Source organism: Mustela putorius, unplaced genomic scaffold (genome assembly GCF_011764305.1).
Source record: "Mustela putorius furo isolate JIRA1106 unplaced genomic scaffold, ASM1176430v1.1 tig00000145_pilon_pilon_pilon, whole genome shotgun sequence".
Taxonomy (NCBI): domain Eukaryota; kingdom Metazoa; phylum Chordata; class Mammalia; order Carnivora; family Mustelidae; genus Mustela; species Mustela putorius.
This window is the reverse complement of record NW_025421294.1, coordinates 36,567,779-36,591,492: the sequence shown is the minus strand read 5'-3', so window position 1 is coordinate 36,591,492 and position 23,714 is coordinate 36,567,779. Positions and strand designations below refer to the sequence as shown.

Sequence of the window (23,714 nt, the reverse complement as noted above, 5' to 3'; positions counted from 1 at the left end):
TCATTTTTTCTTTAAAACATGCTGTTTCTCCATATTTACCTAGTTGTAAAATTAGCACATATCCATCACAGAAAATGGAAAATGCAGAAAGGCACAAAGAAGAAAGAAAAATTAGCAAGATCATGATAAGCTCTAACATCAGGGGGTGTCCTATGTAGGCATCTTCAAAGCTCTTCACGTGTCTTCGTCTAGCTCATTTTCGCAGCTGCTCCTGGAAGGTTCTATTACCAGAATCCTGATTTTACACACAAGGCGGTCATGACCTGTGTCTCAGATGTCATCGGGTCCCTTGTGTGACATTGGAGATCTTGCTGAACCCTGCTGATCAGGTTCGATGGCTGGGAGAGTCAGGGAGTCCTGGGTCAAGCCCCTGGGCTTCTCCCAGTTCTTGTTCTGGACTCCATGCAGCCTGGGGTTCTGCTTGGAAGTCCAGCTGGAGACAGCAACTTTCAGAGGCCACCTCTGTGTGTTACTTTCTTCCTGCTTCTCCCTGTGTGACTTCTCCTTGGGTCAGACAGAGGCTGCCACACATAAAGAGAAGCTGGTTTTAATTGTGGGAATAAAAAGCACAAGAAGTAATAACCACAGCAAACATTTATGGAGCGCTTACCATGTGCCAAACCCTGTTCTGGGAGGGGTGTGTGTGTGTGTGTGTGTGTGTGTGTGTGTGTGGACTCCTTTCCTCCTCACACAATAGCTGTGTTCTGGATGAAAGGACTGCAGCCCAGAGAGGTTAAGAAACTTGATCGAGTTACACAGCTAGAATGCAGCGCATTTCAAGCTCAGGTGGGTTCATTACTTCTGTAACCTTACAATTAGAATGAGGATCAAGGAAGAGTCTCATGGGCCTCTCCCCGCCCCAGACCACAGAGGTGTCTCTGGGCTGAAGGGAGGACTGGCAAAGAGTGGGTGTGGGGCATAGTATAAGATGGGGGGCCTGACTGAGGTCATGGCAGAGAGGGGAAGGTTAGCAGTGCGAGACTGTCAGAGGCAGCCTGGGAGCTGAACAGATGCCTACACAGGAGTCCCAAATGCCCTTTGTCTACTCACTCCAACCTGTGGCCTCTGGGACACCTGTGGATCACCCCTCAGAACAACACTCACCTGAGCCCAGAGACTTCACCAAGTCCCATCCAAACAGCCCTGTGTGGACACCCCCGTTCTTTCAAGGTCCATTACACCTGTAGCCCCTGAGATAGAGGGCAGGGGGGTCTCGACACCCAGAGGGATGGTAGCTGTGCTCTTGAACTTGGGTAAGAACAGCACTGAAACCCATTACCTCTTCTCGTCTTCAGAGGACCAAATGAACACCTTTCAGGTCATGGGAGGTCAGAAATGGACAGTCTTGTGGATGAAGGGCTGGGAAGACTTCTCAGAGACAGAAGAGCATAGCCTGGTTCTAGAATGACAGAGACAAATTCACGTGGAGGACGAGTGAGGAAAGAGAACACACCAGTCCGAGGAGAAGGGCTGAGAGAGGGGAGCAGCTTGGCGTCCAGGGATACAGACTAATAGGACCTTCCAGAAGCCAGGCTGGGGTGGATGGTAGGTCATGTACCACCTGGGATGGGGGTATACATTGAGGTCGGGGAGAAGTGTGGATGTGAGAATCAGACAGACCTGGGTTTGAATCCTAGCTCTGCTACTAATTAGTTAGCTGATTTCTGGCAAGTCACATGTCCTACCCTCATCCTACCTTCAGTTTCTTCATTTGTAAAATGGAAGCTGTAACAGCTACCTGAGGAAACCCCAAGCAGGACTTGGTGAGGTAGTGAACAGATAATGCTAGCCTAGTGCCTGGCACATACGTAGGACTTGCATAACAAATGGTATTCATTACTCTTGCTCTGCTGGGGAAGCTCCTCGAACTGCTGCTTTGGTTTATATGTCTTCATGCAGTGTCCCCAAGCAGCGGTCCCCAAGAAGACACTTCTAGCCTCCACATCTGAAAGAAAGGTGGGGAATCTTTGTGGCCATCAGTGGATGTTCAGCTAGAGGAAAATTATATAGTGGGCATAAAGAAAATGTGGGGATGCCATTCCTCCATCTTAATTTGCTTTTGGTTTGCTTTTTATGGGAAGCTGTATTCATTTGAGTAGTTTTCCTGGCAAACACTGGAAACATATGTCTAGTTCCTTCATGCACAACAGGGACCACTTCTGGCTTCCATCCTTGGACAGACCAGGGTTCAGGAGAGCTGTTTGTCTTGTGGTAGGGTGGGATTTGACCTAATCCTCCTCACCGCCCTCTACTCGGCCCATTTCTGGGAAATAGAAGCCTATGGACCCATGTTGATGCTTCTCAGCCCTCAGCGCTTCACAGGACTGCCGTCCCCCCCAGACCCTCCCCAGGAGCTGGCCACCCTGGCAATGAGACAGCGGCAGAGAACCTCTCAGATTCAGGTGAAATAATTACTGGCTAGATTGCATTAACTAGTGAGTTTTACATCAGAATAATAAATATTCAGTGGAGTCCAGTACTCTGTTAGTGACAGCACCAAGCCAAGATAGAATTCAATGGGAAATTAGAGGGCATTGGCCCACGCCTCTCCTTGTCTCCCTCAGCATAGGCATCCACACGAGGGTCCTCTGTCTTCTAGAAAGTGTCTGTGGCTCTGTGTTCTTCAAAGTAAAGCAACAAAGTTCTGCGTGTACTTGCTTCTGCAGATAGCACTGAAGGCTTTAAAAAGATAAAACCAACTTTTGCTTTTCCTGCCCCTTTCCTGGCCCCATCCACCATTTTGTGGCTCTGTTCACATCTGGTGCGTGTCTCCCAGGGTGTGTAGCCAGTGCCAGGCACGTAGTTGGCATTCAATAGGACAAAGATCATTTCCAACATCTCATTAATCTTTATTCTACTTCTTCGTGCTCTGTAGCTCCTTCCCTGGTCCTCCTGTCGGAGGCATCGGTGTTAAAGATCATCTAACCCGATACCTGAAACTCAATCGCCACAAGTAACTCCCAGTTATTTGTAATATATAAGTACTGGTAACCATGAGCAAATAGATTATGTTATTTTTTTGCAGTTTTGGAAACAGTGAATTTCTTTTTAAAAAAACTTTGATTCCAGTCTAGCTGACATACAGTGTTACGTTAGTTCCATGTGTTGAATATAGTGATTCAACAATTCTGTACATGGCTCAGTGCTCAATATAAATGTGCTTTTAATCCCCTTCAACTGTTTCACCCATCCCCCCACCTCCCCTCAAACAGATTCTTAAAATGAACTTTTTAAAAAAAATGCATCTCATTTTCAAGGCCTCAATGAGCTAGTTACGTTTTTATAAGCCGAAAAATAAATCTGAATCCGTTGGAATGAAATAAAATTTAGGAGTGTTCCTTTGCATTCCACCTGTGGAATCTGTCTCACAGTCGGCTGATATGATTGTGAATAAACCTCTTCGTGGTGCAGGTGAGGAAACTGAGGCCCAGTGGTATGAAGTTCCTTGCTCAAGGCCTCACAGCTAGCCAGTGGCTGAGCTTGGACTTGAACCAGATCGTCTGAGTTATTTATGCGTCTTGGCAGCCATCTATCCCTCTGATTCATGTGGTCCCACGGAAATGTTTGGAGTGCAAGCACAGCTCCAGGTGTTGTGGCAGATGCAAAGAGCACAAAGGAGGGCCTGTTCTGGTAGACTCAGAATCAGTGGGGGAGACAGTATTCCAGCAAGCCATCTCAGTGCTGAGTTATGTGACAAGGGCTGTGATAGAGACAAGCGAAAAGGATCACGGGCGAGAGCAGCTCAGGGTCTGGGATTGGGCATCTGGATTCTCGTGCTGCTCTTATCCAGGGCTGTGGCGATGCCACTCTCCCTGCGACAAGTAACACTTAGGCGCCTCTTTCCTGTCCCACTGTCCTGTCATGTGGCAGAGTGTGTAGACTAAGGGAGAGTACTACCTCGGGGGTCCCTCTGACCTGAGTTCAAAATAGGTGTACACATGGCTAGCTTTGTGACATAGCCACCTCTCAGCTGCGAGATTCTGTCTGTAAGAGCTTTATGTGGCCTGCCTGTATTTTATAGATGTGGAAAGGAAATGAAGTCATGCATGCCCTGAACATTGCCTGGCCTATCAGAGGTACCCAAGAAATGAGAGTTCTTATGTGTTCTAGACAGATAGTGGCTACACGTGCCTGCCATATCCCTTCCTCACACCGAATCATGGGCACCTTTTTCCTCTTGCCACCAGTCTATGTGATAGTACAGAGTCCTGGGGTGAGGGTCTTTCAAACAGCCTCTCGTGTGATCTAGAGCCCTCCAGTCAGAGTTCTGGGCATGTCCTTTGTCAAGGCACTCATCTCTCTTGCACATGCAGGTGACAGGTCAGACCTTAAACACAACTTGGGAAGTGACTTCCCATGAACAAAAGTTGGCATAAAAACATGGTGGCCTCGTGGTCTTTGGGCCCAGCAACTGGAAGTTGGGTTGAGTCTGTCTGACTTCATTTCTGGAGGCAGACGTAGCTCCAACATTGCCCAAATTGGGCAGTGAGGAAATTCTCATGTTCCCAACACTTTCAACAATGTCCCATTATGCTTAGTGAGTCACAGTTGGGCCCTTGTCCATGGAACAGCATGTGTCTCTCTGTAGTGAGTACAGTGCTTTGCTGTATGTTTGAACTCATTTCATAGTCTTGTCTCCACCGCGGATGTTACTTGCCTTCTCTTCTGATGGTTGCTGGAAGCTTGTTGTATCAGAGAAAGCCAGAAAAGGAAAGTGCTGGGATTCTTTCCACTGGGCAGCTGGGGGGGGGGGGATGCGGGTAGTGCCCGGGAAGGAAAATTGGGTTGAAGATGAATTAAAGTGAAGTCTTGGGTATCTGTAGAAAGGCACATACCTTAGTTGGCAGGTCAAAGAAAACTCAGGTCAACTGTGATTGTTGTGGTTAATGCTGAGGGCTTGCTTTCCCTTAACAGGCAGAGGAAGGGGCAGCAGACTATTGAAACATGCCAGGGTCAAGGAGGCACTGTAGACTGTGTGCAGAGACAGCTGATTTGTTTCTTGTGTTGTTATGACGGTGAACTCGGACAATTGCATAGACAATGGAGAACCCGGGGAACACAGACTTGATTTCTAGCATTCCAAAGGGAGGGAAGAACTGCTGGCATCCACTGAGTTCTGAGGACACCGTGGCCTGTTGTTTTTCCCACTGCCAGGCCCATGTGCCTTGGCTGTGCTGAGCATCGGCCACTTAGCAGGGCTGCGTGAAGCCGGTGGCCCATGGCCAGCCCTGCTTGCACCCTCTAAGACCTCTGTGCCGTTGCAGATACCAGATTGCCCACATCCCCTTGATTCCCTGGTGAACTCCTTGTCAACTGGAAGCAGCCAGTGGAGATGGCAGTTTCTCTAGCAGGCCTCTGGACCTCCCAGCCTTTGGGTAGCTGCCTCCGGTCCCCTTGTGAGTTCGCAGCCTGTCCTACAATACTAAGACGGAGACTTAAAGCTCCTTGACAAGGTCTTTGCTGATTGCTGTGTCTTCTCAACTAGACAGTGTGCTTTCTGAGAGCAAGGACTTTAGCTGTCTTACTTGCTCTCTTAATCTCAGGATATTTCCTAGCAGGCAGAAGGTGCTCAGTAAAAGCTCAAGTGCCACAAGAAGACATGAATGAATGAGTAACTTCTGCAGGAAATGCTGTGTGTCTGGTGAGGCGCTGTCAGTTTCCAGGAGACCCGAAACTCCTGCAATTAGCCATTCTAGTGTGTTATGCTATTGTCACTGGAAGGTACCCTTTATTTTATTTTATTTTTTATTTAAAAAAATCTTATTTCTTTATTTGACAGAGAGAAAGGGAGTGAGAGAGGGAGAACAAGCAAGGGAATGGGAAAGGGAGAAGCAGGCTTCCTGCTGAGCAGAGAGCCCAATGTGGGGCTCGATCCCAGGACCCCGGGATCATGACCTCAGCTGAAGGCAGATGCTTAATGACAGAGCCACCCAGGTGCCCCTAGAAGTGCCCTTCAGAAGTTCCATTTGTGAGCTGTTGTTATTCCTCAGTACTTAGCATGAGTGAGTTTGCAGGATTACAAGGTACCTGAGGAAATAGACTGGGCTTCATAATGATTTTGGGGTGGAAAGAAGGCACTATAAGTGTGTGAGGCAAGGGATGAGTAAGAAAGATCTGGAATGAGGCTGTGGAGTACTATCCAAGCAGGACCCTGAACTGAGGGCCTCCTTCTGGGCATGACACCTAGGGCTGTGTCCTTGATAGGGAAGAGCACTGGGGAGGAGAAGGCAAGAGGTCAAATGTTCCTATTAGCCTGAGGCAATGCCTGGGGCAACATTATACCTGGAGACAGGGGGCGTGGGGGGGGCATGGGGGGTGTCCCAGGTGAGCTCCTGGTCCTTGTTTCTGGTTTCTTAGACAAGGTAATTGCCGAACCCACTTCCATTCATTTGTTCATCCATTCATTGACCTAAACCACACTGACCTCTTGTAATGTACCAGAAACTGTTCTAGTTGTTAGGGTATGATCAAAAGAGCTTATGGTCTAGTTGGGGAGAAACAGATGCTAAACTGTTGTGGTACCAGATAACCAATAAGTGTCCTGAAGAGAAATGGAGCAGGGAAGGCCAGTGGTAAGCCACGAGGTGCTGCTCTAGAGAGGGCAGTCAGCGGGGCTGTGTTGATGAGGGGGTACCAGGACAGAGAGTAAAGGAAGGGACCCTGCTATGTGGGCTGGTCACTGGTGGCAGACAAAGAGACCGAATGCCAAGTCCAGCTCCCTTGCTTTTTTTTTTTTTTTTTTTAAAGATTTCATTTATTTATTTGACAGAGATCACAAGTAGGCAGAGAGGCAGACAGACAGAGAGAGAGAGAGAGAGAGGAAGGAGCAGGCTGCCCACTGAGCAGAGAGCCCGATGCGGGGCTGGGTCCCAGGACCCTGGGATCATGACCTGAGCCGAAGGCAGAGGCTTTAACCCACTGAGCCACCCAGGCACCCCAGCCAGCTCCCTTGTTTTCAACAAGCACTTAGGATTGGGGGAAATATGTTCCCTTTGGAAGTAATTCTTTCATCTGAGCTGAACGGGGGCCTTTGAAAGGCAGGTGTGCTGGGCATCTTTGGCTTTGAGTTGGCATGACACTTTCCACTGAGCCTCAGGTAGCTCCTTTGTGAGGTGGAGACGGCTTAGATCCCCTTTCCGGCCTCTCTTGCAGGTTCAGTGAGCTGACTTGGTGACTGTAAGGAACCGCACCCAAGAGTATGATCTATACGTCTCCCCTGGGTCAGCCTTCCGGGTGCGGAAGCCCCACAGCAGTTGGTGGTCCGCTGATCCTGGGGAACTGTTGGACACCCTCCTTCATGCCCTCAAGCCTGATCCCCTGACCTGTGCCCCAGGACTCCCATTAGGGTTAGGTTCCGACAGCGTAGAGGTGAAACTGAACAGCCTTGTGACCTGGGGCACATTACGGTCCCTATGCTGTTTCCATATCTGTAAAACAGGATCGGAGAGTACTGTTTCATGGGGTGTGAGAGAAGGGAACGGATCATGCCAAAGGGCCTGCAGCCATGCCTCCTACCACATCGCCCTAAGTATGTCTGACTTTCTGCCCATTACTTCTGTACCTCCCCAGGGCCTGGGACTTCCTGTGGAGAAGAGGCCTGTTCCGTTCATCATTGGCTCCCAGTGGCTCCGTGAGGCTCAGCAGAGGATAGGCCTTCAGTTAATGTCGGTGGGTGTGTGGCTGGATGGATTGGTGGGTAAGTGGGGGTAGGGGGGCTCCTTTGTATTTCTCCTTATGATCAAAGCGGTGAAAGCGGTGAAAGAAAATGTGGAGGGTGCTGACGGTAGAGTTTGGAGAAGGGGCAGAGCACGATGTAAGCTTTCCTGCAGGCGTGCCTGAGGACGGAGGGGAGAAGGCACCTGACCGCCCTCAGCTGGTCCCACAGCTGACTGGGTGTGGGCTCTGTGCCCAGCATGGAGTAACGTTATCTGTCTCTGCTCCTCATAGCCGCCCTAGGGGGCAGCAGTAGTACAGCTTCCCTCTTCCGGGCGAGGAAGCTGAGGCTTAAAGAGCTGAACTGACTTTCTTTCTTTCTTTTATTTTTTTTAAAATTTAATTTAATTTTTTCAGTGTTCCAAGATTCATTGTTTATGCACCACACCCAGTGCTCCATGCAATGTGTGCCCTCCTTAATACCCACCACCAGGCTCACCCAAACTCCCAGCCCGCTCTCCTCCAAAACCCTCAGTTTGTTTCTCAGACTTTCTTAAGGCCACACCCAGGAGAGTCGATTCCAGAACCTTCGTCCTTAGCCCTGGTGCTCCACTGGTGGGTCTGTTCCTCAGCCACATTATGAACAGTTCTCCATAGTACGGACCTAAAAGGACTTACTCTTTGGAAGTCCCTCTTTCATCTGAGGTGAATGGGGACCTCTAGCAGGCAAGTGTGCTAGGCATTCTCAAGTGGGGGTTGTTTACTCCAAGCTCTTCTAAGGAAAATTCTATGATCTCTCCAGAGCAGTTTGGCTGAGTTCATTCCGTTCACCAGTAATGATAAAGCTGGTGTCTGGTGATGTACAACCTCAATTCAGAAATTTGATCAGAGAAATGTGAAGTTGAGAAAAAGGGGGTGAGATTTTAGAATGGAGGAAACACAGTGTTTATGGAGTGTTTACGATACACCAGCACCTTGTATATTTTCTCAATAGTCTTTTTTAAAAAAAGTATTGATACATGCTTTATTTATCTTGTATTTTCTCAGTAGTCTTTACTCATAAGGGCTCCTCCTAAGATTGGAACTGGGTCTCTTAGGCTTCCAAATCTTACCCCTTAGACTGGGAATGAGTGGTTGTGATGAAGAGAGGGTTCCCTGAGGTTCAAAACCCTCTGGGCACATAGTGTCCTGTTAGAAGTCTGAGTGTGCGTAAGTTCGTAATTGCTGTTTTCCATTCACTTGACAGCTCTGTCATTTGCTGAAGCTTAGAGAATGTTGGGTTTTCTCCCCACCTCCCCCTCTCAGGGGAAATTTCACTGCTCAAAAGAAATTCCAGTGTCTCAACCCGAAAGAACTGAAAGCAAGGACTCCAAGAGATATTTGTAAACCCATGTTTGTAGTAGCATTTGTCACAAGAGCAAAAGGTGGAAGCAACACGAGTGTCCATCGACTGGCGAGTGGATAAGGAGAATGTGGTACATACATTCAGCGGACGACTGTTCATCCTCAACAAGAAGGGACATTCTGACCCATGCTCCTGCGTGGTTGGATCTGGAGGACATGGTGCTGGGTGACATAAGACAGACACAGAAGGACAAATCCTGTCTGATCCTACTCACATGAAGTCCTTAGAGCAGTCACATGGGAAGGGGTGGGAAGAAGGGTGATGGTTGCCAGGGCCCATGGGGAGGAAATAGGGAGCTGTTGGTTAATGAGTATAGAGTTTCATTTTCTTCATGATGAAAAGAGTTATGGAGATAGATAGATGTTGGTGAGGGTGATGCAACAGTGTGCTTCATGCCACTGAGCTGTACCCTTAAATATTGTTATGACAGCAAATTTTGTGTTGTGTGTATTTTACCGCAATAATGACAACAAGAGCAATTCCAGGTGCATTGGTGCAGTTTAATATTCTCTGATGGGAAGGATTTGAATTTCACTTCAAGGAACTTAACTCTTTCTGATCCTTACAAGTTAATGGGTAGGAAGTGAGGTAAGATGGGGTTCTGTTGAGTTTCTCTAAGTAAAGCTGGTACTTGAGTAACTCCTAAATTCCTGGGCAGGGTTTTCATGGGTGGAGAATGTCCCACCTTCCTTCCCTTCTGTCCCCCTTCCTCCTTTCCTCCCTTCCTTCCTGACGTGTTTACTAAATGCCTACCATGCACCATCCGCTCTGTCAGACACTGGACATAACATGTGATCTGTGCCCAAATATGCTCACATTTTCTTCCATTTATACTATGTTTTTGCCAGTGTATATGCTGTTTTGCTTAATATTGATTTAGGCTCCATTTATTTTCTATGCTTCCCCCCCGCCCCCGAGCAGAATTGAGCAGTTGCTTCTACTTTGACTTCTGATACTTCATGAAAGCTGAGCTGAAGGCTGCGCCACCAGAAGCTTGGTGAGTGTGGGTGACTGGCCTTGGCTGGGAAGCTGCCGAGAAGTTCAAGTGGGAAGGGCCCCAGAGAGTCAAGTGAGTGCTTTCAGTTTTCAGAGTCTGGCATCGTGGGAATTTGCTCGGCGTGCTGGATGGAGAGAGGCTGACTTGGATTCTGTGGGCTTGGAAAGACAGTCAAAAGACTCTTCCTTTCCCTGAAATAGCATGCATTTGTTTAAAGACTTGAAATGGTTCTGATGCTGGAATTTCCCGCTGTGTTTATTTTCACATCTGGGTGATGGTCTTCTGCCACTGAAGGACTTTTAATGAATCACTTCAGAGATGGCTTTTAATGTTTCCCAGATGAGAGGGGGCTGGCGCCTGTCTCTTTTCTGAGGCCTTACAGGGCAGGACTGACTTGGCTGCCTGGAGCTGTCCCTTGGGGTAGTCAGACATTTTTCGTTTTTCTGGGAAACCTGTTCCTGCAGAGCTCCTCATCACAGGGCTCTCTTTCCACGAGAGGAAGGGGGGAAAGGTGGACTGGAGTATAAATTAAAGAGATAGGCTGGTTTTAATTGGTTCCAGATGTTCTATGTTGCGCTCGCTTCGGTAGCCACTGGCAGACAGCACCCCTCTGTGTTCCCAGGCTCTTGTCTGCTGCAGTGGGAGCTCCAGGAGCCAATGGCCGTTGGGGTGGGCTTCCAGGGCACAGCTTGGAAGGCTTGGGAAGGTGTTGGCTTAGCTCAGGAGTCATTGGCTGCCAGGCATCATTTGATGGACACCTGTTCCCAGGGCCCTCAGCAAAAGCCAGCAGTGGTCAATGTCTCTATGACCACTTTGGGTCAATGGTTTCCACTCACTCTTAGCCTGACAGATGGGCTCACTTTGTGGTCACATCCCTGCTCCGTGTCCCTCTGTCACCTCTCACTCCAACCCATACTCCATGTTGCAGCCACATTTCACACACTCTGTTCGCTGCCTTATTGTTGCCTCACCCCCGATCCTCCCTCCACTCTGCCCTGCCCAGCGCTAAGCGCCAAGGATTGGTACTTGGGGTGCATCACCTAGACTCCCCCCTGGCCCTCTGGCTTCCTGTTGAGCTTGGTGGCTGGGGAGCCCCATAGGCTGAAGGGAGAGAGAGGTGGAGGTAATGATTTCCTTGGCCCCCATTCTGTGGGGTCATCTCGGGCGGGCTGTGTGCCTTAGATGCCTCAGATCCTCTCAAGGTGGCTTGCTGTCTTCAGATAACTGCTGCCCGCCTTCATCCTTTTGAGTCCAGGGGTGGTACAGCCCTTCGAGGCCTGCACTATCTCTTGCGGTTTCCCTGTATCTTGGCATATCTTAGTCAGTCATCTGTCTTACTGAACCCTTCCTGAATTCTCTTAATTTGAGTATTCCTGCTGGTGATTAGACTGATAGATATATGGTGTCATTTTCTATACTTGAATCTTTTCCATGTTGTTTTTTTCTGCCAAGAATTCTGTTCTTCGCCATGGCTGCCTATTGAACTACTCCATGTCCTTCAAAATTCCACTGAAATGTCACCTCTGGGATGACTATCTTGAGTTCCTCATAAGAGTTTATTATTGCCCCCCCCTTGGCCTTCTATCTCTCTTTGTGGTGTCAGTGTTTTTTTTGTGTGTGTGTGTGGTGTCAGTCTTTTTTTTTTTTTTTTTTTTTTTTTTTTTGTGGTGTCAGTCTTGTTCATAAACCCTCCATCCCCATCCTCCCTCCTTGCTAACAGACCTGTCCAGATGTTCCCCTCTTCAAAATTTTATCATGTTTAATTCCTTCAAAGTCTGATTCAGTGACTGTCTAAACTGCTTACTTCAATGTGAGGCCCGGTATAGATGCTTAATAAATAGTAGCTCTTATCAGCCTACTTCATACTAAAGTGTGAATGGCTGTGTGGTTTAATCCCTTATCCCTCCCAGGAGCAGCTTGTGTTTATAAAGGACCTTTTAGAGTTAATATTCCCTTTAATGACTCTAAATTGGCAGAGGGGTGAAAGGTCAGGGGGTCTGTCTCTGGGGCTTCTCAAATTATATCCAGTCCAAGGCCTCTCTGTCTACAAGTTTGAGAAAACAGAATCACTTTGGGTCAGTATTCAGCATGCAGACACTGCTTGGAAAGGGGACAGGTTGCTCAATAGTGGCCTGGGGGGGCAGCGTCTGTGGAAAAAGACAGATGTGACTGGACACATCTCTGTTCAGCTAATATACCCTTCTAGTGCTATTGGAATGTGATTTTCTAAATTGTGACTGGCTGACTTTCTTCTCTTGTGGTTGAGTTTGTAATAACATAGACTATGACTCTAGTTTTGCCAAAATGGAAAAAAATGCCATCCAATGGATTTTTATGGTGGTTCTTAAACATTTTTTAAAATATTATTAGAGATGTAGCTCAATAAGTCTTTAATGTCCTGCTTCGGGGCTGACGAGCCAAGGTCCAGACTTATGAGGCTGGGTGTGGACAGCTGAGGGGGCACCTGGGAGGTGCCAACACTGGTTTAGTTGCTCTGTGCAATTTTGCCTAAAAATGGAGCTACCTACGTAAGTACAAAGGCAGAGTATTTTGATCGCCTATGGCTTGGGTCAGAGATCAAAGCTAAGTGTCTCACTCCTCATTAACTTCAAGAAGCCAGGGAACTTGCTCTGTTCCAAGAAGTCCAAATACATCCTTCCTGGACTCTGGAGAATCACAGCTCATGTCTTGGGTAGTGGAGAGGCAGGTCTGAATGGAACCACCTCTTGCAAAGCTATCCCCCTCCCTGCTCTGTGAAGAAGGGGTCCCAATCCGACGTAGTTCCATAATCAAGACATCTGGGGACATGTTTTATAAGAGCGTCCATGCAGCTGGCAAAATGGTAGCGTTCTTGGGAAGAACCAAAAGTGGTGTTTGCTGACTGTCTTGGAGAGCTACTAGGGTAGAAGGTCTCTCAGGGGGGTGATAACCTCAGGCGAACAACATGGAAGGCCCATGCACCCTGTATTTGCTTGCTCCCCCATCCCCTGCCAGCTTCTTGTGTCATCAATGTCCTGAATTCTCCCTTTTCCGGGAACGTCCATGTAGTTACCGTGAGGTCCCAAAACCTGGGAAGGGAAGCTTGTGAACTGGACAGCAAAGGGGGTCTGTCCCGGTCAGGAATGGCAGCCCAAACTGACCTTCTGAATACCTGAGCTCTCCAGCACCCTGCGGTCACGGTCTCTATCGCCCAGCATGGCTATGCCTACACACACCACCCTACTTGGGAGATGCTCAGGAAGCATTTGCCAATGGGATAACTCTGAACGGTAGGCTCTCTGTTGTCCTAAGATGCAGTTCATTTCACCTCTTCTCCTCAGTGTTTCCTTTTCTTGGGCTGGGCCCCATCTCTGGAGGCCACTTCCATTGCTCAGAGTGACACTCTCACTTTGTGTCTCTGGCCTCAGGATGGCGTTCCTGTAACTCTAGCTCTATGGCTTCTGGCTCTTGGACTCTGAAACTTCGCTGCACGTTGCAACGTGGAATAGGGCAAATCCCCCTTGTGTCAAAGAACGGCACATAAATACATTCAAGACATTTCAAAAATTTCTAGTCAAAACATTTTGAGAAGAACAGCCAGATTTTGTAAAGAAAAAAAAAAAAGGGCAGTTTCATGGGCAAAGATACTCTGAGTAATTCTACGCTTGGGTGACTGTCCAAGTCAAGAAGCTGGTTCGGACGAGCATTTTCAGGAATTGTAGTCTCCAGGCTGACTTGTCATTGGAGCGCCTTTCGTGGGTCACATGGGAGGGGGCCCTGGTTGTCCTTGCCCTGCCCTCCCATAACCCTCCTGCCCCCCACTGTGGGATTCTACATCAGGAAGGTAACAGGTGAATGTGATTTGCCTTAGGACAGGTGGTGCAGGGATCCAGGTGAACTAAGCATCACTTTGTGTGCTTTCCCCCACACCTGGAGGTGGGAGTGTCTTCCCTAGAGACACGGGGGGCATTCTCCTGTTGCACCCGAGCATACCTGCTGCTGGTTTCTGACTTCCTGGCCCCCGGTTCAGGTGCATAGGGTAAAGCCAGAAGAACCTGTGGCGGAGAGCCTGTGGTGACGTGACTGCTCCTGACTTCTACATTTGTGGTGTTCTCTGACCTGAGGTAGGTCTCTTTACACCTTTGTGCCTCAGTTTCCCTCTTCATATGGCACAAGATGGTAAATGTTCTGGTGCAGCCTGTGGGAGCTCGTGTTCTGAAAAGGGCTCTGTCCTCACCGACCCCGTTTCCTCCCGTCTCCTCAGTGGTCACTTTTCATCTCTTGCTACTTCTCAGTTCTATTTCACTCTCAGCTGGTTGCCAGTTTCTCTCCCTCTTAGGTGCATGTTGATAATAACTAGAGGGGTATTTTCTTTAGACACCCTAAACGTAAAAGAGGATTCTGGAAGGCCAAAAACCTTCAAGATGCAGATGAACAAACTTCCAATGACGGTATTTCAGCAGAGATTTTTTTCTTTTTCTTTTTTCGAAAGGGAGTCTTTTCTAAAATGCCTCATATCCCATCTCTCCCGTTGGGCAGAGGGGACTTTATATAATGGAAACCATCAAGTTTGCTTTTTCCTGCTTAATATTATAACATTATTATATTTTCTTTTAAATTATTTAAAAATCATTTAAATTATTTTATAGGCCTCTACTTTTCTGACATTTTCTTATAAAAAATAAATAGTGCAGAAAAATTGAAGGAATGTTAGAGGGAATGCTCGCATACCTGTCACTCAGAGTCTACATGCATTAATATTTTTCAAAATCTATTTTGATTGATGTATTTTTAAATTAATTATTTTTATTTATTTTTAAAATTTTATTTTAATTTTTTCAAGTCTTTAAAAATTACATGCATTAGTATTTGACAGTGCATGGTTTTATCATGCTTCTATTCATTCAGCCCTTCCTCTCTACATCTGTCTATCTGGAATTTTGGGGGGTGCATGTCAGAGTAAGTTGCAGCCGTTAATACACATCCTCAGTATACTTTAGCATGTGTATTACTCGAGTTCACTATTTGCTTGTAGCTTTTTCTGAACACAGTAAAATGCACACATCTCAAGTGCACTGTTTGTAGACAATAATTTCTTAAAATGTCATTTCTATTTTCACTGTGGATTCCGACACTTCTTTACAGAACAGTTAATTAATTATAGTGCCCAGGTGACCACTCTGTATTCCCTATTTGGAAGCTGGAGGCCTAGACTCCTTTCTTCTTCAGCAAGAGAATTGTTGCCCCACCTGATTCCCATCCAGTGTGATCTCTTGACCTCCAGGCAAGGGAAGCAGACCCTTGGTTTCCTCCTCCTCCCTCCAACCCTTGGTCAAGGGGGCCCCGAGCCACTTCCTGTGCTGCAGCCTGGCCTAGTCCAGCGAAATCCCAGAGATGCTGACTCTGTTGCCCCAACATAGTTAAATGATGACAGACATCAGCTACCATGCCAGCCACTGTGAGGTCCTTCCAGTTTATGAAGAGTTTGCCTTCATGTTCATTCATTCAGACCTCACTGCAGCTCAGCGGGGTACCCATCATGGTGGCGATGCTGGGGCTCAGCGTGGGGAGCTCGTGCAGTGTAGTCTGAGGCAGGCCTGTGTGGCTTCATGTGCTGGGCTGTTCCCTGGGGCCCCACAGAGCTTTCACTTGCACTGAATTCACAGGCTGTGAAGTAGTGGCTGTGCTTATTGCTAAGCATATGTCATCGTCACTTTCTGGGAAGTTTGATTTGGGCACAGTGTTACACTGGCGGGGGTGGGGTGGGAGGCTGGTTGCAGACATAATGACATCATTTGCTGGTCACATGACAGGAAGATGTATAATCTAGTGGAAATACCCTTGGTTTTGGAATCAGCACCCTGGGGATAACCAGGCTCTCCTTAGGTGTGCCTTTGGGCCTGTGAGCCCAGATGTGTGAAGGGTTTTTTTGTTTTGGTTTGGTTTTGGTTTTTTTCTTTAAAGAGTTATTCCTTAGAGAGAGAGTGTGAGCACGAACAGGGGGTGGGGGCAGAGGGAGAGGGAGAAGCAGACTCCCTGCTGAACAGGGAGTCTGACGTAGGGCTTGAACCCACGTTCAAGATCATGACCCGAACAGATGGCAGATGCTTAACTGACTGAATCACCCAGACGCCCCAGATGTGTGAAGCTTTATCTCCAGAGAGAAGTAAACTTCGGTCCCTGTCTTCATGGTTCAAACAAGGCTACAGCTGGATGCCCTTGGGCCAGATATGGTCCACATGGTATTTGCTAGAGAGTTTTCTTCTCTTAATTTAGATTGTCAACACTTAAAAATTGAGAGGATGTATGTAACAACATCTTTTTCCAGCTTACCTTAAAAAATTTGAACACGTGGGCAAAACAGTTCCTTGTTAAGGCATGAAGCAGCTGGCTGGCTTGGAGGCAGCTGAGGCTTGGTCCCTAGTTCTCCACAGTCCCCACCATTCTCGCTTGTCTCCCACTTCCTGAGGCCAAGTGGCAGTGGCCGTTTCTCATCCTGTTGCGTTGTGGTTTTGCTGACACAGGCTCATTTGACTCACTGTCTGCCTGGCCCCTGCGGGCATGTGGGTTTGTAGACAGAGCAAAGACCACATACCTCATGGAGCACATCCTTATTATTTTCCAGAAGGGAGCCACAGCTCAGGTCATTTGCTGTCTATGAGAATCAAAGATCAGGGTGTTCTCACGGCAGTAAACATATACAGGTACCAAGGAATTTTCGGAAGGTATTTACTTCCCAGCTGGTCACACACCGTTGGTCATACAGAGCTTTGGGTGACTACTGTGACTGAATCTAGGTCTGTCCGTTTTAGTCTTCCAGGAATTTTCAGCACATACCCCTCCCCAGCCTGTAGTTTCCAGGTGGTTGCCCAGGGCATGGTAAACAGCACTCCTTGATTGTGCACCCTCTTCCCTAGGACTTCAGTCTGGGAGTGGCGACGGTAACATAGCATTTCCCCAGGTGGGGCAAGCATTTAGGTAACACGCAAGCATTTTTAAAAAATGGTAATTGTTTGGTATTTTTTTCATAACTACTAAAAAATGTAACTAGCACATCAGCACCTCTCTCATTTTATTTTATTTTTTAAAGATTATTTATTGTTAGAGAGAGAGAACTAGCAGGGGGTGGGGCAGAGGGAGAGGGAGAAACAGTTTGCTTGCTGAACAGGGAGCAGAACTTGATCCCAGCACCCTGGGATCATGACGTGAGTCTAAAGCAGATGCCCAATTGACTGAGCCACCCAGGCGTCCCAAGTCTCTGAGTTTAAAAATATCATTCCCTAGGAGGAAGCTATGTTTTATTTATTTTATTTATTATTTTTTATACTTTTTAAAAATAATTTATTTGAGAGAGAGAGAGAGAGAGAGAGATCACAAGTAGGCAGAGAGGCAGGCAGAGAAAGAGGGGGAAGCAGGCTCCCTGCCAAGCAGAGAGCCTGATGTGGGGCTTGATTCCAGGACCCTGAGATCATGACCTGGGCCAAAGGCAGAGGCTTAACCCACTGAGCTACCCAGGTGCCCAGAAACTATGTTTTAAAAAGAATAATTTTATCTTATCTTATTTTTTGTTTAAAGTAGGCTCCACACAATGTAGGGCTCGAATTTACAACCCTGAGTTGTACAAGACCTGAGTGAGCTGAGATCAGGAGTCAGATGCTTAACTGACTGAAGAGTTATTTTAAAGTTGATTTACAGAGAAAAAGCAAGTAAATGCTGCTATAGGTGAAAAGTGACAGCAAAAGCACATGACATTTGATTCATCAATAACTGAAGTTTGGGAAAATCTGCATGGGGCCTCTGTCATCCTTTCCAGTGTCCTTGGGCCATGTCCAGGAGCAAGAGATAGAGTCCCCTTTCATCCTTTCCCTCACTTCCGTTGTTTCCCTAAGTCTGGGGAACCTTGACCTGGGCATGATGGGAAGCTTTGCTGTTCGTAATCACAACTTCTCCTAAGTCAATCATGTTGCCTTTGTAAATAGGCCCTTTACGGACCTTGAAGGCAGTATGCTTTTGAAACTAGGGCCGGGAAAGATTCCCATTGTGTGTCCTCTCTTCCTTGGGGTAGAAGATTCAGAACACCTTGGCTGCTGCATGAATGGGGGAATTATCCTGGGGTAATGCGAAATGGCAGAAGAACAAAACCTTTACCAGTTAGTAGTTTTTTTTTTTTTTAAAGATTTTATTTATTTATTTGACAGAGAGAAATCACAAGTAGATGGAGAGGCAGGCAGAGAGAGAGAGAGGGAAGCAGGCTCCCTGCTGAGCAGAGAGCCCGATGCGGGCCTCGATCCCAGGACCCTGAGATCATGACCTGAGCCGAAGGCAGCGGCTTAACCCACTGAGCCACCCAGACGCCCTACCAGTTAGTAGTTTTGAAGAAACATCCCATCGTAGGTGGATGTGGCAACTATATGTATGAACAGAAGTTGTTGGAAAGAATGTGTAAGTTTTCAGAAAGAACGCAAGTTCAAGTAAATGAACTTGGCTGAATTTCTTCACCTCTCTGCAGAGTGGCACGTATCATGTGTTTAATGAATGGTTGCCTCTGTGAGGATGATGACAAGCCAGGATCTCTCTTCCAGTGCTGCTGTTAATTTAGAGAGAAAGAGGAGTTGTATCCTGAGGTTTTGTGTTGGAGTTTTTGCCCAGGAGACTATCTTGACAGAGAGCAGTCTGTTGACATATTAAGGGCCGTGCCCTAGGGGCACCATTTTCCTATGCCTTTGTTTGGTCTGCGGGGACAGGGAACATTCTATTCTGTTGGTCATAAGGCCAGACAGTGGGAGGAGAGGGCAGCTCTAGGCACTTGGCTACTTTCTAGGCTGGGTAAAAGCCAGTGAGGACTGCCTACAGCTGACCCACCTGGTTTTCAGGCATGAATGTAGGTAGAATTTAATAAGTCCCAGCTGAGGGTCCTGTGGAGGGAAGGGGACACATGAGTGTATTGCTTTGAGTGGAGATCACTAGAATTCTTACCAATGCACAATTAATACAAAGGAGAGAAAGGGGCCTAGGAAACTAGCTTGGCTTCTCCCAGAGAGAACTCCCCATAGAAAATGCATTCTTCTCTTCGGTGGGTTTTTATATAATTTGCAATTACTGTCCCTGATTTTGCAGTGACGACATTTTCTTGTTTCTGTGCTTTGACCCTCCTCTCATTGGTTCCAAAAGGATCCAACCCTGCCGACATCTTGACTTGAGCCAGTGAGACAGCTTTCAGACTCTTGGCTTCTGTAATTGTAAGAAAATGAACTTGTTTGTTTTTCTTCCTAAGGCACTAAGTTTGTGGTGATTCGTTGGGAAAGTAGTACACTTAGCTTTCCTCCATTCAGTCAGTACATCTTTAATGTGCATCATCTGTGAAGCAGCGGCCATCTTTCTCTACACAGAGCCTCTGCAGGGGAAGGTGCCAGTGGGAGGTATCCCATCCTATCCAGTTATAGCTGAGGTGGTGACTGGTGGAGGAACGTTTGCCTCCATGCTCTTCAGAGGTTCCTGATGGCTCTCTTTGATCAATAGGGCTCTGAGCCTGAGCTCAGGAGTCCCATCTAGAAGAGGGGAAGGGCCAGGATGTTTGGGAGCTGTGAGATGGGGACACTGTCGTGTACTGGTAGCATTGTCCCAGCCACAAGAACCAGAGCTCGGCTTGGGCCAAGCACAGGGAGCTACTGCTGGCATCTGGATGTAGTTATTGCAAAATCAAGGACAGTAACTGCAAATTACATGAGTTTCCTGGTACCACAAAGGTGGTGGCTTAAAAGGTAATGGCTCAAAACAGCACAGGTTTATTTATTTATTTTTTTTTATGGTTCCAGAGACTGGAAGTCAGAAGTCAGGCAATGCGCTGGCCTTCTGGAGGCCCTAGAGGAGAATCCATATTCTTGGGGGTCCCACCTGCAGAGACCACTTGCATGGCTTGGCTGCTGAGCATGGCTCCAGCTTCAGAGCGCAGCACCCTGGCCTCTGGTCCGTCGTCATATGGCCTTCTTCTCTGACTCTGACCCTCCTTGTGCCCCTCTTTTAGGGAGGCTACAGGGTCACCTCCCAATCTCAAGATCTTGAACTTCATCACATCTGCAGGGCCCCTTGTTCCAAGGTCACAGTCATAGGTCCTAGGAATGAGGATAGGGACATCCTTGGATCTCAGTACTTAGGGCCATTATTCAGCCGACTGCTGATCCCCTTAGAGCAAGAAGGTAGCCAGTGCACTCTGAGCTTCAGTGGAAGCCTAGTCTGCAGCTCTGGAAGGTGATGGTTGGTATTCAGAGCCTGACACAAGCCTTTTGCTGTGTACTTGTGAACTCTATGTAGTTTGAGGGCCTCCTGTAGCCACCACTTGGCCTTTGCTGTGCACTTATCTGGTGCAAGGTCATGGGGTCTTCAGTGGCCTTTCCAGAAAAGACCATAGATACGTGATCATGAGATTCTGTGAAAAGCACTCAGCAATTACTGTTAGACCCAGGGAGCTGTCTGGGAAGGATTAAAAAACTCTTATGACAGATGCCTGTGGATTTTATTTTTCCCCCACAGGGCTTTAGCTGTTTCTTTTCTGAGCACTTCCTAACTAATCTGAAGCCAAGTGGAGCCTGAATCTAAAGCCCCAGGTAAGGCCATGTTGATCAGGACTCCCATTCTTGCTTTCTCATCTACCACCACGAGAACATTATGTATAGCAACTGGAATTTGGGTTCCTCTAAAAAAATATCTTGGGCCATGGTGATCACATCAGATTTAAAGATCCATGGGGATAATGGAGAGGGGTGGGGTCTGCAGGCACAGCTTGGAGAACCACTGGAGTTCATAGTGAGAAGAGAGGATGGAAGGAAGGGCAGCGTTGTCAATGCTGTATTTATTCATTCATTCATTCATTTATTAAATTTTATTTTATTTTTTCAGTGTTGCAAGATTCATTGTTTTGCACCACACCCAATGCTCCATGCAATACGTGCCCTCCTTAATACTGACTCCTTTTAAAGATAAGCAGTGTTTGGAAAGGGTAGATGGTAGGGCCCCAGCTAATTTCTGAACTGCCACGATTGAGTGTGCTATGTGCAGGGATAGGCTAGGTAAGAAATATGTAGGTAGTCTTTACTTACAAATTAGCCAGGATTGGTTAAACATGAACTGGCTTAAGCAAAAGGAAAAAAAAAGAAAGGAAAAATTTTGGCTCAAATATCTCCAAGCTCCCATAGATAGAGGCTGCCTTCAGGCATAATTGGATCTGGGGGTCCAAATGTGTCATCAAGGCTCTATCTCTCCCTGTCTCTCAGTTTTGCTGTATCCCATTAGCACCAAGATCCTCTGGACTTGCCTTCTATCAGCTAAACAACCTCAGTGGGAAAGAACAGTGTCTTTCCCCCAAATTTCAGCATATGTTTTTGGACTGATTCCCACTGGCCTAGTTTGAGCTGTGTGACCATCCTTAAACCAATGAACATGTGACCAGGAGGGTGTTATGCTCTGATTGTCTGGGTCTGGGTCACCGGTCCCTCCTGTGCTGCAGCCATGACAGGGGGTCAGACCTAACCGCACCACCAGCCCTGAGAGTGGAGGAAAGTTGGCTCCCCAAGAAAAATCAGTTGTTAATGGAAGATGGAAGAGCAGGTGCTGCTGAGGCAGAAATAGCAAAACGTCCATGGCAACTTACAGCACTAGAAGGGCTTGTTGAAAGGCTGTTCGATTACTTTCTAGAAGGAAAGGAGCATGTGTGTTGCTGTTACAAATCTTTCTGAGAACATTTGTGTCATCATCCTTGGCCCTCATTCTCAGTTAGGGGGCAAAGCCCATCAGCCTTCAAGACAACTGGGGCTTATTTCACAAAGTTGACAAAGTAGGGAACAGAACACGGACTTTGTAAAAAAAAAAAAAAAGCAAAAAACAAAAACAAAAAAACAGAATTGGAGATCCTGAAAGTTCAGAGCAGTGTCTTTCCTAGGTGAGCTTTAGGGTACATAAAATGAACAAAAAATGTTTACTGATATATATAAACTGTATCCAGAAATACCATTCATTAAATTTATCTCCAGTGAGAGACTCTGGGAAGGTCTTAATACTCTGGGACTCTCGGGCTTTCCCTTTTAAAAAGGGAAGGCTTGTTCTGGCTAGTTCTTCCGGCCATGGTCCAGTGAAGCTTGCTCTGTTCTATCTCCCAAATTCCCTTTCAATTTCCTATGGAATTCTTCCCTTTTTTTATCTTTTTATCTTTCTTCCCTCTTTCTTTCTTCCTTTCTCCCTTCCTCTCTTTTTCTCCCCCCTCCCCCCCCCTCTCTCTCCCTCTCTTTCTTTTCTTTCTTTCTTTCTCTCTCTCTCCCTCTCTTTCTTTTCTTTTCCTTTCTTTCTTTCTTTCTTTCTTCCTCTTTCTCTCTTTCTTTTAGAGATCCTGAATCTTTTTTGAGCCTGAATCTGCTTCCTGGTTATTTATAAGAGCTGTGTGCCCCCCAGAGGTGGCTGGTTTTTCTGACAGAGACATAGAGACATAAGCATTTTTGTCTTCAGTGTTCCTCCTTCATTTGAATGGGGAGTGAAATGTGACCAGACCCAGGATTTGGTCAGGGGTTGCCATTTCTAGAGGATGACAGTAGCAGTTAGAATTCTTTGCTTGGAAAGTAACAAAAGACCCAGCTCAAACTGGCTGAAATGCTGCAAGTATTTATTGGCTGGGGCGGCTCCCCTGTCCAGGGATTATAAAGTTGCAGGCCTAGTTCGATCAGGCATTTCACCTCCTTTATTCACTGATGTAAAACCCTGGGCACTTAGAACACTGTTCAGAACTCAATACTTTTTGAATGAAGAAAATTATTCTGACCCTGCCTTTTCCATGAGTTGGTTTGTGGGTGAAGAGGCAACATCTTCTGTCTGTCTGTCTGTCTGTCTGTCTTCCTTTCTCTCTTTTCCCCTCTGCCAGCAGTGCTAACACTTGCATTGTTATTTTGCTAAATGCTCACAACTGCCCAAGGCCTCTAGCATTTTATAGAAAAGGAAACCAAGGCCAGAACTCTGGAAGAATTTGTCTTCGGACAGTCCTTTTACCCTCCTGTAGGGCACTGACAACAGAGATTTCTCTTCTAACTTCTCACCCCGTATCTTCTGTCTGTATCTCCCAAATGAGCCGCTGCCCCTCAGCCGGCAGGATGAGGAGCTGAAATTCATTTTCTAGTGCTGCTGGTCTATATATTTTCAAGTTGGCAGCCAAACCCTTTTCTTTTCTTTTCTTTTTTTTTTTTTTTAAAGATTTTATTTATTTATTTGACAGAGAGAGATCACAAGTAGACAGAGAGGCAGGCAGAGAGAGAGAGGGAAGCAGGCTCCCTGATGAGCAGAGAGCCCGATGCGGGACTCGATCCCAGGACCCTGAGATCATGACCTGAGCCGAAGGCAGGGGCTTAACCCACTGAGCCACCCAGGCGCCCACCAAACCCTTTTCTAATCATAACTGCTGTTAGTCTGTGGAAGGGGAACATGTGGCAGCTCAAGCGCTCTGCGGGGAGAGCCCTGGGCCACCCTGGGGAGAAGCATTGCTGTCACCACCCCTCCCCCAACCCGAGGCCAGGTCTCCACAACACTGGAGATGTAAAGATTCTAAGTTCTCTGAATTTATACCTTTTAAACCTCCAGAGCATCTCAAAGCTCACATTGTCTTCTTTCTTTATTAAAGAAATTTTATGATGATGATGATGATGA

At 47.1% G+C, this 23,714-nt stretch overlaps 1 long non-coding RNA gene across 13 annotated transcripts in view; it reads left to right on the top strand.

The window, feature by feature from the left end:
• The window catches only part of LOC101688785, a 246,410-nt gene that overhangs the window by 123,685 nt on the left and 99,011 nt on the right, over positions 1-23,714 (top strand). For all 13 annotated transcript variants that reach the window (XR_006605406.1, XR_006605403.1, XR_006605404.1 and 10 more), the window contains one exon: positions 7,570-10,055. This is a non-coding gene — a long non-coding RNA (uncharacterized LOC101688785). The remainder of the gene's footprint in view (positions 1-7,569; positions 10,056-23,714) is intronic.